The sequence below is a fragment of the Ovis canadensis genome, chromosome 3, assembly GCF_042477335.2.
Source record: "Ovis canadensis isolate MfBH-ARS-UI-01 breed Bighorn chromosome 3, ARS-UI_OviCan_v2, whole genome shotgun sequence".
NCBI lineage: Eukaryota > Metazoa > Chordata > Mammalia > Artiodactyla > Bovidae > Ovis > Ovis canadensis.
The window spans coordinates 28,661,511-28,667,510 of NC_091247.1; the positions used below are offsets into that span (position 1 = coordinate 28,661,511).

Sequence of the window (6,000 nt, forward strand, 5' to 3'; positions counted from 1 at the left end):
AGAAGGTCAGTGAACTCCTTGATGAGCTCTGAGTTTTTCCTTTATTTTATATTTTTATGATATTAAAGCATTATATTATTAAATTATGAAATGGGTAGGTAGAAAAAAACAGAATATCAGATAGCATCACAAACAATTTTCTGAACAACCATAAAACAATTTTCTGAATAATCAAGATATGTGCAAAAATGCAGTCCCAAATTACTTCTATCAGCTCTCCATCTCTGCCTCTGCCTCTATCAATAGGACCATGTCCCAGACTTTCATTGGTCTTTCTATCCTCCTCTTTAACTATCCTCCTTTCATTCAAAGCCCTCCAGAGTCTAGTCTAGACATTCAAAGCCCTCAAGCTTTTTCTCCTCTTACTGCTTTACCATTAACTTTGCACTCGGGTTTGTCTCGTTCCTGCAGTTGGTCAGTTGTCTTCATGCTTTTCTGCTCCTAGAGCTTTGCCAATGTTTTACTCCCCCACCATTTTTCAGATGCTTTCCTCGTGCCAGTTATCAATGTACTGCCTCCAAATTCACTCTTCATTGCCTTCTCTGGACAAACGGATGTGAGTTTTTAGAATATTTTCCCTCTGCCAACTGACATGATGTTGACCTTGAAGAATGGGCTAGAAGAGAGACACTGCAGAAGAAGGGATTTTTTCTCCCCTGGTTTCAGTATACTCTCCCAGATTTCTCGAGGACTTGTCCCTCCCACTTCCATGCTCAGGCTGTGAGGTTTCTCTAGAGCAGTGACTTCCAAGTGGAGATAATTTTGTCCCCCAGAAGACATATGGCAAAAAATAAAAACAGTTTTTATTGTCACTTGGTATCAGGGGAGGTATTACTACCAGCATCTAGTGAGTAGAGGCCAGGGATACTGCTTAACACCCTACACTGTACAGTACAGGCCCCCACAACAAAGAATCAGTAGCCCAAACAGTCAATAGTGGAAAACTATCTGGAATGAAAATTTTTCACTTATGAAGCGGGGACTCTTTTCAAAATTATATTAAAATATGTTGACTGACTAAGTAAATAAAAATATCATCTCACCTTTTCAACTGATTTTTAGTTCACTAATAAATGTCACTGTAGCCCAATCTCTAAAACTATCACAAAATACAATATATTTATAAAGGTCTTATGACATTTATAAAGTGTTAGAAACAATTAGATTTAACTGTTATACACAGTACTAAATTAGAGTGCTGACAGAGAGGACACTGGCTAAATTTAAGATTTGCACCAGAAAGAGAATCCAAAGTTATTAACTATATTCAACTCATAAACACTTAACTTCACAGTAAATGACATCTTAGGAGTTTAGCCACAGAATTAACAAGAATGTAAGCAGATATGAAACTCAAACAGTCTACGAAAATTGGAAAACAAGCAAAACACTAACTCTAAACAATTCAAGTAAAATACCACTGAGAAACCTGGAGTTAATGTACATATTGTAAAGCATCTTTTTATTTTACTTCACTCTTATGTTTCTGAATCTTACACAGCCAAATTAAAAAAAAAAAAAAAGAAAAAAATTTTACTTTCTTCCTTACCTAAGAACCCAGGGTAATTCAGTGCTTCAAACAATGGGCAGATTAACAGGAGACAATGTGTTCTAATATATATTATTAAAGGCTTATGGCCCCACCCTCAGGCACCACCTACAAGCAATCTTTAATGATCAGTTTTAGCAAGCAGCACGACTTATGCTGGATTAAAATCCAGGTACACAGTGTAGCTACAATCCACACAATTTAGGTGAGCTTTACTCAGCTAAGCATAGGTATTTATCTGCTTATATTAATTGGATTCTAACTTTATTTAGGTCAAAAGAAAGAAAAAGAAAACTACACACTAACACCTTTCATATCTATACCTTAACAAAATATTAATAAATAGAATCTAGCAACATAGACGGAGATGGCAATGCCACCCCACTCCAGTACTCTTGCCTGGAAAATCCATGGACGGAGGAGCCTGGTAGGCTGTAGTCCATGGGGTCGCTAAGAGTTGGACAAGACTGAGCGACTTCACTTTCACTTTTTACTTTCACATGCATTGGAGAAGGAAATGGCAACCCACTCCAGTTTCTTGCCTGGAGAATCCCAGGGACGGGGAGGCCTGGTGGGCTGCCCTCTATGGGGTCGCACAGAGTTGGACACGACTGAAGCGACTTAGCAGCAGCAGTAGCAGCAACATAGAAGATGAGTTATGTGGGATCTATTCCAGGTATATTTAACATTCAAAAGTCAATCAATGTAGTTCATCTATTAAGATATTAAAGGAAAAAAACACATAATCACATGAGTTAACTAAATGCACATCCTGTTACCCAACAATTGTACTACTGGGTATTTGTCCTAGAGGTATAAAAACATATTCATTCAAAAACATTCAAGTAAAGATTCATAGTTCTATTTGTAACAGCCTATAACTGGACTCTACAAAAAAGTGAAAGGCTAGACCAACTATGATAAGCCATACCATAGAATACTACTCAGCAAGAAAAAGGAACAAACTATTGAGTCACTCAACAGTTTGCATGGATCTCAAAGGAATCACACATCCTGTCTGGTGTGCAAAAATAAAAAAACTCAAAGGTGAGAGATTACAGTAAACTCCCAGTGAAAGTGAAATCGCTCAGTCTTGCCCGACTCTTTGTGACCCCCATGGACTGTAGCCCACCAGGCTCCTCCGTCCAGGGGATTCTTCAGGCAAGAATACTGGAGTGGGTTGCCATTCCCTTGTCCAGGAGATCTTCCCGACCCAGGCATCGAACCTGGCTCTCCCACATTGTAGGCAGATGCTTTACCGTCTGAGCCACCAGGAAGTTTTGGGCTTACCTACTCCAGTATTCTTGCCTTCCTCAACGACCACCGCCCCCCGCCCCCAACCTCCCTCCCCTCCTGCAAAACGCGGGCTCAGAAAACTCCCAGTAGACTGCAGCAAAGAACTTCAAGAGAGCTATGAAATCGGTGCAGGGGTGTGGGCAGGTCATGCTTTAAGAGTTGACACTTACTGAGTGCTTATTACCTGCAAAGTACTGTTCCAAGTGTTACATGAAGTATCTCAGTTAAGAAAACAATCTTATCAAGTGGCTACTAATATACCCCATTTTATACATAAGACAAAATGCTGCTGCTGCTATGTCGCTTCAGTCGTGTCTGACCCTGTGCAACCCCATAGACGGCAGCCCACCAGGCTACCCAGTCCCTGGGATTCTCCAGGCAAGAATACTGGAGTGTGTTGAAACACGGACTATTTCCGAAAAATACCATGATGCATCACACGCGGTAGAGGCAACAAAAGTCACAACTGTTTTCCCAAAATGCTCCACTCTTTAAGTTCAAGGCAGCAAGTGCCATTTTGACTTTGGCGTCACGGAGAACTATTAGACCAACTAGAGTGAACCTCAAACAAAGGGTGGATACCTGGTATAACAAATTTGAGAGAGGCGGCGGGAAGGCAGTTGATCCTGAGGAGAAACTTGATTCCAAACCAAAAGAGGCCTTCAATGGACAAGGTGGGAAACTGACACCCAGGGCGGCAAAAGAACTGACTCGCTCAGGGCTAGAGGCTTAAGTTGGTTCAAGAACTCAGACCTTTGGACTCCCTAGTCCAGACTTTGGCCACTTCTAGTCACTTGTTCCCAACCAGCCGCCCCAAATCCGGGCCCCCTACTCCCCAAAGGAGCCGCGATAAGACTCCCTACAGGCAGGCTGCCCTTAACGGTCCTCATGGTACGTTCCCTCTGGGCCGGCAGCCAAAGGGGCTCCGGGCCCCCAAGCGGTCGCAGCACCGTTATTCACTCTCCTACCCGCCGTCTGGCTAAGGGCGGCACGGGTTCTGCGAGAGCCATTAAGAGAAAGGGCTTCAGCTCCCACGTGCCTGTCCCGCCGTCCTTCCTCCTACGAAGGCACCCCCAGAACGTGGTAGGGAGCTCCTCACCTGTCCACCCGGAAGGCACCACCTTCTGCCAAAACCTGAGTTAGGCGTCACCGGGACCAGAAGTCCCGCCCCCTTTGACGTCATAGCGCCGCGCCGCGCGCCGCGCGCCGCGCTGGGGAACTGGACCCCTCTGGGTCACCGGGTGTGGCGAGTTTTGCAAGTTGCTTGACTGGTTTGGACCAGGTGGACCGGATCCAGTGAGAACGCTGGAAAGCTTTATCTGTGCTGGAACTTTCTTTCCTCCTTCATTTGAATTTCACCCGCCTTTTATTTTAATCATCCTTGATACACTTGAAGCTTCCCTTTCTCCAAGTCTTTCCCGGTGTTTTCCTCTGCCCATGTTTCCTTCTCCTCCCTTACTGGTTGCATCTCTTTCTTTAGTTGCCCACATTCACGGGACAGTTGGGTCTCAGCTGACCTGTTTGTTAGCGTTAATATACCCAGACTCTGCTAGTCGGCCCTGTAGCAAAATGATGAAGATCCCTATTTCAGAGATATTTTAAGCTGTGGACTGAAAAAAGGACGCACAACTTGAGAGTTGCCTGTTACGTTTATTTGGGGGCAAAATGAGGACTGCAGCCTGGGAGGCAGTCGCCTCAGCTCTGAGAGATTGCTCCAAAGAGTCAATAGTGGAAGGTCGATATGTAAGATTTTGGTGAAGGGGGTGGGGATTCAATACAATTAGGCACTCCTTTTTACAAAAGGTTTTCTGTTTGTCAGGAGCCTCTGACTTCACCATGAAGGGATTTGGTGCTTTTATAAGAGCTTGCCTGATAGCTCAGTTGGTAAAGAATCCACCTTCAATGCAGGAGATCCTGGTTTGATTCCTGGGTCAGGAAGATCTGCTGGAGAAGGGATAAGCTGCCCACTCCAGTATTCTTGGGCTTCTCTTGTAGCTCAGGAGACCTGGGTTGGGACGATCCCGTGGAGAAGGCTACCCACTCCAGTATTCTGGCCTGGAGAATTCCATGAACTGTATAGTTCATGGTTCGCAAAGAGTTGGCGGACATGACTGAGCGACTTTCACTTTCACTTCTGTTGTCACAAGGCTCCAATGTCACCATGAAGGGATTTAGTGCTTTTCTAGATATGAGGAGATGCAAGGATTGAGATCATAAAATCTGTTCCTAAAAACATCCAACCACCTAAAAACGTGTCCCACCAGATTTCCTGCAGCACAGAGTGCTTCACTCCACCCTGAACTCCCTTGGGTTGTTGAAGGTCAAAAACTGCAACATTATAGGGTTCAACCTCCACAGAGGCAGATGGCCAATTCCCTTATTGTTGTTCAGTTGTTGGCGAATGCTCTTGGCAAGTGCCAATTTGTAGTTGACAGAGCTTACATACCTAAACTGCATGAAGACAAAAGTCATATTCATTTTGTGAACTGTTGATATCCTCAGCACCTGGCGTATAGGTGAGTGGCATATGTCTGTCCAAAAATGCAGTAGAGAAAATGAAACAGTTTTCTAGCACCAGGGAGAAGCAGACAAGCAGGCTGGTGAATCAGTAATCTCCCCCACACATAGAAAAGAAGACTTGATCCTTTTGTATTTAATATCTCAGTGGAGGCACCATCTTCTAGCCGGTGGTTGGAAGTTGACTGGTACATCTTCATTACCTTCTCTGCTTTTGGTTTACTTCTAAATATAATAATTAACCCAATGAGTTTAGAAAAGGCCACTCCTTGTGCTTAGAGCTTCTCATGGATCAACATTTTGAATCCTCACACAACCCCAGTGAGGTCAATTATGCAGGTCAGGAAGCAACAGTTAAAACTGGACATGGAACAACAGACTGGTTCCAAATAGGAAAAGCAGTATGTCAAGGCTGTATACCGTCACCCTGTTTATTTAACTTATATGCAGAGTACATCATGAGAAACACTGGACTGGAAGAAGCACAAGCTGGAATCAAGATTGCCGGGAGAAATATCAATAACCTCAGATATGCAGATGACACCACCCTTATGGCAGAAAGTGAAGAGGAACTAAAAAGCCTCTTGATGAAAGTGAAAGAGGAGAGTGAAAAAGTTAGCTTAAAGCTCAACATTCAG

General features: G+C 43.7%; 1 protein-coding gene across 15 annotated transcripts in view; it reads right to left on the reverse strand.

Annotated features, from left to right (window-relative positions):
• The window catches only part of LDAH (lipid droplet associated hydrolase), a 101,386-nt gene extending 97,345 nt beyond the window's left edge, over positions 1-4,041 (reverse strand). For 12 of the 15 annotated variants that reach the window (XM_069582656.1, XM_069582653.1, XM_069582654.1 and 9 more), the window contains exon 1: positions 3,945-4,020. The gene's annotated coding sequence lies outside the window, so the exon portion shown is untranslated. Of the gene's footprint in view, positions 1-3,427 lie in introns of all 15 variants that reach the window. The other 3 variants (XM_069582649.1, XM_069582642.1, XM_069582643.1) reach the window with 3 other exon arrangements.
• Between the last annotated feature and the right edge of the window lie 1,959 nt (positions 4,042-6,000).